Source organism: Etheostoma cragini, chromosome 3 (assembly GCF_013103735.1).
Source record: "Etheostoma cragini isolate CJK2018 chromosome 3, CSU_Ecrag_1.0, whole genome shotgun sequence".
NCBI classification, from domain to species: Eukaryota; Metazoa; Chordata; class Actinopteri; order Perciformes; family Percidae; genus Etheostoma; species Etheostoma cragini.
This window is the reverse complement of record NC_048409.1, coordinates 23616117-23626293: the sequence shown is the minus strand read 5'-3', so window position 1 is coordinate 23626293 and position 10177 is coordinate 23616117.

The window sequence follows — 10177 nt, the reverse complement described above, 5'->3', positions numbered from 1 at the left end:
TCTTCTTCTTTTACAGACCTCTGCATCTTAACGCATTTACATCTATTCTCATATTATTGCTGCCAAGTTACACTCTTAGGTTCACTGCATTCAGTTTGAGTTATATTAAAAACATCCACACTTGGATGTTTATGAAATACAATACAGACTCATGCTGCTTTTTCATGGATCCTGGGCTTTGATGTTGCTGTTTTTGAATAAGACCTCTGCTTCATTCCCCCATCTTAAAGTCACAAAGCAGATGTTATGTTGCTGGCACGTAAGGGAATATTGGTTGTTTACCTCCTTCTGAACGACAAAAATAAACCTGCCCCTCCTCCCCTGCTACCCCACTGGCATCTCTTAGAAATAGCCTCTTTCTGCTGCAACACATCAGAAAACAGCAAGGACACTTGTTAAGGAGCAGGGGGCTAAATAGGAAGTTTCTGAAATAAACCAAATTGCATTACTATTTACCAGTCTGGCACCAACAACTAGAACAATTTTGGCAGAGACTGAAATATCTGCACAGCTAGTGTATTCACGTTCCCAACAGGATGAATTATAATATATTTTATGTACTTTGGCTTTTCCTGCTCAAAATTTTACTTTGTCCAATACTTTGGTATGTGACCAAAGTACTTGCAAAAACAAATGATGTTCCCATCGGCCTCAGCTGTGCTATGTGTTTAGTGGTATTTAACAAATGCTAGCATGCCAACATGCTAAACTAAGATGATGAACATGGTAAACTTTCCACAGTAGCCTTCAAACCCTCCATGCATTGCTTTCATTGCTTACCTTGTTGATCTTCTCACTCCATTATTTGTTTTGTGTTAACCTTAGTTTAATAAATGTTTGTTTCTTGCTTGAACTCACAACTTCCGGAATCAGTTTGTGACATAAAGGGGCTCATCCGGTAAATGGAGTCTTAATCACTCTTATTTTTGATTTGAGAATTTTTTTGGAGTATCATGCACGGACATTTGTTGTGGTGTTTGACTAGTTACTTATTTGTTACCTACTATTATAATCTCACTTGTATTTGGTCTGAATTCTGTTGTTGTGTACATTTCAGTTATGTTGCACTTTTTGACCTGCAGCTCCTACTGCTATCATGTGCAGCTCACACTAAAGCAGGGGTTTAATTAATTCCTTAACGTTTTGCTACATTGTGTTTTGGTTCCTGTTATGGTTGCTATGCTATGATTGGACAATCACTTTGTGGGGGAAGACATTAGTGAACGGTCATCATCAAAAGAAATCTGTAGGGTGACCCTAGTGACCTGAAGTGTGACTCAAAATCTTAACAGACTTGGGACCATTGTTGCATTCCCTCCAACTTTCTACCAAATTTTACTCTCTGTCTCTACTGTCAAAATGAAGTGAAGACAAAAACAAAACAAACATAATCATCTTTTAACAAGTCTAAATGTTTGTGGGGTCTGTCTGCAGCAGCTCTATTCTTGAAGATACACCCTTAAGTTTCTCAGTGTCACAGTCATCCCTCTGGGCTCTCTTTGGCTAGGACCAAAAACCTGCCATAACACATTACATTCACAGCTTTGACACTTCCTGTTTAGGACTCAGAGTCTGAAACACCATCCTGCTGCTTCAATAGAAGCTGTTAAGATACTACAGTATGAATCAGTTGACGTGAAGGACTTTGGCTTCCCGTCATTGTTTTTTTCATGTATTTGCATGTTGTAACACATGTATTTTACTTTTACAATGTCCCCAGTTTGGTCCTGGCAGAGACCTTTATCATAGTTATTTTTGCAAAAATACCACAACAGTAACTTGTCATTTTCAAAAAGCACATGTGTGTACCTTTTTACCTTTACTACCTGAATGAATTGTTTTTCATTGCGACGGGAAATTTCCATGTCCATTAAAATACAATCACAAGACAGCTAGCATTAGTTTTTAGTAAACACTGATTGTTCTGAAGGACTGGATGAGGCTAATGCTAATAGAAGGTAGATAACTGCCTAAAGGGTAATTATTGTGAAACCACGGGGTTGATACATTGTGCATTGCACAGACATTACACACAAAAAATTGCCCTTTTAAGAAAGGTTTTTCATTTAATTATGACAGTGAATGCCTACATAAAAGGGAAATACATATACATTATGTCTTTGATTTGTTTTTATTAAGGCATTTTAAATCACCAACATGACAGGACCACCAGAGCTTACACCAACCTGATATACCAACCTCATTCCAAACAAACCCTTTTTAAATGATTTTCCAACCTTTGAGGCTGGACATGTGAGTGATTGTAATCGACTTTCACATTCTGTTTGTGTGTTTGTTTGTGGGTAATATTTTCAAAGCTTTTGTTTTGGTTTATCTAGTCTTGCACCTCCTCTGTGATGGTGAGCGTTGACCAATTGCTCCTTTAATTGCTGGTTAAACTGGGCCTGCGCCTAGTGGTTGCTGAGTGCCCAGAGAGAGACAGGAAGCAGCATTAAGTCTGCGGCTGTCTGCAGCATCCATATGTGACATCCAGTGGGTTAGAGAGGAAGAGAGGGAGGGAGCAAGAGAGAGAGGGGCATCTGGAAGTACAGCCAGGATGACTCATAGGTCAGATTTTCGTCAGTGAATGAGAAAGTGTATGTGTGTGTGTCCCTGTGTGTGCATGTGAATTCACTGCTGCATTTGCACATTATGTAAAGTTGTGCCTTAATGTTAATTTTGTTCTGAGGAAGATCAGAAAGCATTCAGGTCCTTCCACCCTTCACTGCTGTGTCGTCAGTCTGTGAATCATTCACCGACTGCAGTTTTACAACACTGGTGATAAAAATGCATCAAAATGATATTTGTTTTTGCTGGAACATTTAATATTTACAACCGTTGCCCCTTTCAATGTGAGTCCAAACTCCATTCTCTTCATTCACACTTTTCTCATTGCAAGTAATATACATATAGAGTGAGTTACAGTGACAGACTTTACTGTAATGCTTGGGGATGTTTTAACAGGAAATAGGTAGCCATTTAGAGGAGACATAATAAAACCGGCTCTGCTATTATAAATGCCCTGATTACCCTAAATAACAGCTAGCACTCTGTATTTTACAATCCAAATAGTTAAATAGTACAAAGTCAAATAGTTAAAGGAAAGGACAGGAGACAAGATAAAAATAGATCATTGTCTATGTGTCACAGTGAGTAATACAATGGGGCTGGAAAATTTGGGCACCCCGGGTATTTAAAAAAAAAATGAATATGCATAAAGAAGCCAAGAAAAGATGGAAAAAATCTCCAAAAGGCATGACATGACAAATTAGACATTCGTATAATATGTCACAAAAAGATGTTATTTCCTTCATTTACACTTTTAAAATAACAGAAGTAAGAAAAATGGCACCTGCAAAAAGTTTGGGCACCCTGCAGAGTTAAAAACTTGTACTGCCCCCTTTGGCAAGTATCACAGCTTGGAAACGCTTCTTGAAGCCAGCCAAGAGTCCTTCAATTCTTGTTTGAGATATCTTCCTTTTAAAAGTCTTCCAGTTCTTTGAGATTTCTGGTCTGTCTGTCACACACTGCTCTTTTAAGGTCTATCCATAGATTTTCCATCATGTTGAGGTCAGGAGATTGTGAAGGCCATGGCAAAACCTTCATTTTACGCCTCTTGATGTAATTCACTGTGGATTTTGAGGGGTGTTTAGGATCAGTATCCATTAGTAGAAATCATCCTCTCTTTAACTTCAGCTTTTTCACAGATGGCATCAAGTTAGCGTCCTAAATTTGCTGAAATTTAGTTGAATCCATTTTTCCTTCTACTCGTTCCCTGTACCACTGGCTGCAGTACAACCCTGAAGCACAATTGATCCACCCCCATGCTTAACAGTTGGATAGAGGTTCTTTTCATTAAATTCTGTGCCCTTTCTTCTCCAAGCGTATGGTCATTCCAGCCAAATAGTTATATTTTAACCTCATTGGTCCACAGAACGTGTTTCCACAATGCCTCAGGCTTTTCCACATGTTAATTTGTCAACTTCAAACGCTGATTCTTGTGGTGAGGACATTGAAGAGGTTTTCTTCGGATGACTCTTCCGTGAAGACCACATTTGTACGAGTATCTCTTTAAATTGGAAAGGTGTACCACAACTCCAGTGTCTGCCAGGTCTTTCTGGATGGATCGTGCAGTCAAACGTGGGAGTTTACTTGCTTTTCCAACAATTCTGCAAGCTGTTCTTTCTGATATTTTTCTTGGTCTTCCAGATCTTGCTTTAATTTCCACTTTTCCTGATGACTGCTGTGGTTACCTGTCTGTCATGTGTCTTTGTCTTCGCCCATCCCCTTATATGGTCTGCACTTTTGTCTTGTTAGTTTCATTTCTGTTCTCACCTGTTCCCATTTATGTCTTGTTGATTTTGTCCAGTCCTGTCTTCTTGTTAATTGGTCTGTGTATTTCTACACCTGCTGTTTCTCTGTTGGTTTGTGTCTCAGTTTGTCCTGTTTCTTTGTAAGTTGTAGAGTCAGAGTAAAACATGTTTGTCTGAACTTTTTGGGTCATTTTGGGTCTTCCTGCTGAAACTCTTTTTGTGACAGTATAAATGACTAAAAATCAATAACTGACCTTGATTGGAAATAGACACATCCAAAGCCAATACTGCATGCTCCTTTACAAGCTTGCCAGGGATAACTCTTCATTTTTGTTTCTTTAATCTTTCTCCTTAGGATGTTTAGACTAGTCAGGAAATCATTTAGCTAACAAAACACCCCAGGCAGACCAACAAATTGGTTATTTCTTGGCTGTCAGAATCAGTACGTAGGCCTAGATGCATTCCCTCTCCCCTGTCGCACATCAGATGGCTGCCGGGCTGGAGTTGATATACTCAGTTGGTATCTCATTTCATTAGCGGCTTCATCTTTTCATTTTATGGCTCCCATAACGCGAACAAAACTACTGCAAAAACTCACTGGCATATACACACATAGGCTACACTGAGGTGAAAGGAATTTATTGTGAAAAGTGTCAAATCAATGAGCTCCCTAGCCACTGAAGAACGGAAACCCTGTACTTTTTGTGTCATGTCCTGTTGACGCCAATGCCCACACACCAAGTTTGATTACTGAGGGAGAAAAATGACTGCAATTATACTGAGTCACTGGAGAGAGGAAGGGACTATGAGGGGAAAAGTGCAAGAGGAGGGTGTGTGTGTGAGAGAGTGTGTGTGTCTGTGTGTGTGTATGTGTGTGCGAGTGTGTGTGTGTGTTTGCGTGTGCGTGCGTGCATACATGCGTGTGTTCTATTGAACACATTATGCTTTGCTTTTACTATGACATGGCATGTTAAACTCAGTTAAAATCCCACCAAAGCACAGACAGCCACACACACACACAGCCACACACACACACACACACACACACACACACACACACACACACACACACATGCACAGGCCCAGATGTCTTTACGGTGTTTGGTGTTTTTTGCCTCCAACATCTCCTTCCATGGAGCACGGCAAAGGTTATGTTTAGGGTTAGCTGCCTGGAAAGCAACGTTGGAGGCAAAAAACACCTTTGAGCTTTGTCTTCACACTCCTAAAAGGTGATCTGATCTGATCACTTTTAGCATTGCAGGTGTGTAATATGTATTGACAAGCAGTAGCTTTGACACTTGGCTTTATCAAAATAAGCTTTTCTGTTAGTACAAATCTGTACAGAGAGAATCCCCGAGAAAAATGTACAGGGCAGTAGTGGTAAAAGACGTTTCATAAAAGGTTGCTACTGATGTGGAGATCCGTTGTTGTTGAATGTATGTCAAGTATGGAGGGAGTTAGTTTGTAGTATCTTTTTTTTGCAGTGAGTCAAAGTATTCTGTGTTTGTGGAGGTGGAGGTTGGACAGCCTGAATTCCTGCCTGAAATTGGAATAGAGCAAGGGATAACGTTGGATGGTTAAAAGAAAACTTGTAGTAACTAAACTGTTCGGAAGTCAGATGATTTTGAGTTTCAGAGAGCCCTTCTGGTTGGCAGAGGTCATTGTAGTCAGCAAACTCCTCAGGGGCACAGTGGTGGATGTGGGTTAGATTGGTCCTCAAATACTGGAAATTGTTAGGCTACGGCCATCAGCATGTCTGTTTGGTGTTTTGGGATTTTGGGGATTTCAGGGTTTTCTTTATATTGAAAAGGCGTATTAACTCTGTTCCCTTAAGTATTCTTATTTCTGCAATCAATTCATTACCTGTACACTTACATTATTGAAGTGATTCTCCATCCAAAATCTTTCCTTTGAGTACCAACATTGATCCAAAGTACATTTCAAAGGTGACTAAAAAGGATAATTTCCCTCACACCCCTGGTGATTTCAAACCATGCTGATAGTGCCTCTTCTAAAACTTCTTCCACCACTTCAATAAAATGAAGGGGGTTGGAATTTGAATTGTGGTGCTTAGCATGGAAAATGGAATTTGAATAACTTAAAAGCAACACAGTTTATTTTGAATAATAATCCTCCTCAGACCTCTGTGGAACATTTTCAATGGTACTATTTCTTTTGTATTAGGTATACATTTATCATAGTAATACACAGACCGGGGCTGTGGAAGAAAAAAGGATTTGCACTTTAGGCCGCACTAAGCAAATCTAAGGAGAAAATGTAAGCATGCATCATACGACCAGTGGAGAAGTGCATCATGCTGCGGTCTTACCATTGAAATCCATTTTGACCACTTTAAATCCAAATTGACTGGAATCAGCATTGGTGTAGATAGCTTGAATGATTGCCGTTATTGTCCCAGAGGGAAACTAGTTTGCAGTGTAGGCACAACATTAAACATACAGTACACAATAAATATACACAGTAAAATAGTCTTAAATGGCTTGAGTAATGTGGGAGTAGTCCTAACTGTAGTTATGGAATTACTGTAGTAAAGAAATAACTTAGCTACAGAGCAAATTTGGATACTTATCCTCTCCTGTGACCACAAGCTCTGAGGAGAGACAAAGGACAAAATCATAGATGAGTGTCCAAGAAGAGTTTCCTCAGAAGAATAAGTAGATTAAAGATACATCCACTTTTACTACAGTAATTACTATAATGTTGTATTATGTCCCTTATGCAGTTCACATTGGTTTCTTTTAACAATAAGGTTCCCCTAACCATAGCTGTACCACATCAGGATACGATCAAATATGCCATTTTGGAAGATGACCACCTTTTGTTGTTGGATTTATTGCTCTCTTTCTTAACTTGCTTTTTATTTGTTTTTCTTTAGTTTAGTAATTTATCTTTAGGCAGGAAGATATTGAACTATTTCTGTGCAAGTTAGGATTTTGTTACATCCACCCTTGACTATACCTCTATTCCCTCTGTCCCTTTTTCTATAAATATAAAAAATAAATAATACACAATTAGCCTCCTTGTACCATTTAAAATGAACAAGGTGGTATTTAGAAACTAAGCTGTTGTAGCATTGCAGAGGTATTGGAGGCATTTAATCCCTCTCCAGGGGAAACAGTTCCTATTTGTATCAGCTATCAGCACACAATGGTGCCAGTGTGCACCACAGTTAAGTACTTGTAAATGGGACTCAGACTCTTGACTTAGAGACACATAACACGTATGTTACACAATATGTATACAAAAATAAGTATTAACTGATTTTCCTTTCTTGAATTGTGTGTTTGCTGGTGACAGTAACAAAGTGCAGCTTTGATGCAAATAATGATGGAGACTCCTGCATTGGAGTACAGTGTGGTTGTTATGGTGACAAGCCTATAGGGGACGTGCATAATTAACCAGTGGGTAAATAACCAATGTGGCTCAATTTGGGATTCATTCGACAGGTGTGTTTAGCTGGTGGAAAGCCACACCTTCAGCCATTTGCTTCGTTTTCCTTTAAAGAGAAGGATAGTAGTGTAGCAGGTTTGGTCCCCCGAAGAAAAAAATAGAGAGTTTGCTTTTCTTCACATTGACAATGAGCTTTGACTGTGCTCATTAGTAGTGATCCAGGCAACTGGCATGAAGAAACAACACCTCCCACGGACTTAACCCTCTTGATATCATTGGATCAAATGGATTGGAAATCCAAAAAATGGATTGGATTCTTTACAGCGCTCTTTGCAAATACAAATGATCAGTTTCATTTCTGACTAATTTCATCTGTACGTTCTTCTGCTCTTAACTGTTAGTCAAAATAATTCATGATTTCTGCTTTTTTAACTCAAATGTTAGGTAGAATTCTATATAAATGAGGTTTATTTACCATGAATTCCAAAAAGTAGTCTAAAAACTGACTTTGGACAGACCAAAGCTAACAGTTTTCCCCTGTTTTCAGTCTTTATGCTAAGCTTAGCTAAATGTCTGCTGTCTTACATTTATCAGAGAGATATATTGTATACCTAATTGTATCTTCTCATCTAACTCTCAACAAGAACAAGCGTGTTTTCCAAAATGTACTGTGCACAGATCCCCCCCTTGGAACCCCCACACTTTTGAGCATTATCAGAGCATTTTCACTGAAAACAGCTGCTGTTGCTGCTGTGAATACGATTAACGAGAGCAGTAAGTCTGAATCAAAAAAGTTTTGGGCTGGAAAAACCAAACAAAAGAGGCACAAAGAGGCAAAAAGGCTCTGTAGAGCCAAGGGAAAGTTGGTAATTTAGTTTTTCACTTCAAGGAACACCATCCATTGATCAGTTGGTATATGAAATGTAAACTTGTATAAAAATGTTGATTAGGGCAGCTTCAGGAATCAAAGCCAGCCGACAAACTGTATTTGTCTAATTCTAGTATGAGGTGGATTTTCCGTTGAACCACCTGCAGCAAAATACAATCAACATAAGAATGTGAATGTGTCATGTGTCACTCTATCAATTAATCCATATTATCTAGACAATTTATTGTCTTTCTTATGTATTCTGTATTTTTGTCTTCTTAAGTGACTTGAGGGAATAATCACTCTGGATCAGCAACTCATATGCAAATTAGCTTTTGGCTTGCGTTTCCACAGTAACTCTCAGGACATTTTATTGGTCGACAAGCAACCATTTGAGCCCATTTGCTTTCTTTTTTGTTTGAATTGATCAGTGTGTGTGTGTGTGTGTGTGTGTGTGTGTGTGTTTGTGTGAGTGTATTTTTGGATAAAGGACTATTAACAAAAACAGACAGAAGGATAATTTGTTCAAGGAGGAGGAGGTCAAGATGAACAGGTAAACACCTCCCGGTTTTAGCCCAAATCCCATTAATTCTGTCTAGATTTGGCGTCTCACACACAGTGACAGATGCAGACCCATGTGATTGTGTGAAATATTCATTATGATATGCTCAAGAGAATGGCACGAACACCACATAAGGACAGTCTTTCTAAGATTAGACTCTAATAGTTTCTGAGATAAAGATGAAAAGTTCAGAGTCAAAATGAGATCTTTAGAGAAAGTTGGGATTCTTACAAGAAGCTCATCAGCAGTGCCTCGTGTCTCTGAGTACATGTACATCACTCCAGCCCATCTGCTTCTAAAGGATACGTTTTTACTTTGCAAAGAAGCTATGAACTACACAGTACAGTAATGGGATTAGGCTGACATACTGTAATGTCCAACAGCAGGAGACCAAAGGAGCTAAGATGAGAATTGACAGCTCATTTCTCAAGGCTCGCCATCCCATTCAGTCGAAAAAAGGAAGGTGAGTCATCAAGTTGCTATAGATTTATTTTCTCCCAAAATAGCACACCAATATAAGGAAAGTGTTTAAAGATCACATATTATCTGTCCCTCCTCCCAAAAAGCCCAGTCTGCTGTGATTGGTCAGCGTTTCTGGGTCTTCCGCACCTTCGCTCTCGGAGTCTTTGCACCATCATTGCAGCCGAGAATGACTGTACTGGTACTGTAGAAGCACTTTATACCTATATATAGATAAGTATAGTATATATATTAAAAGTTGTGACATTGCAACCATACTGAAGTCCTGAAGACTCCTTTAAAGGCACATTTTCTGAATATGGGCTGTGTGCATTTCTGTGAGGTTTGAGCATTTTGATACTTTCACAGTACATCACCCAGACCTGCTTTGTAATGTAAGAAATGGAAATCTCGCTATTTATAATATGGGACCTTGAGTCCCATATTATATTGCTATAATTACTTTGAGGTCATATTATAGTTTTGCTCAATCTGGTAATTTATCACAGCCAATGCAGGCTTACATTTCAGATGAAAACCAGTTTACTTTCATCAGGTGGACTG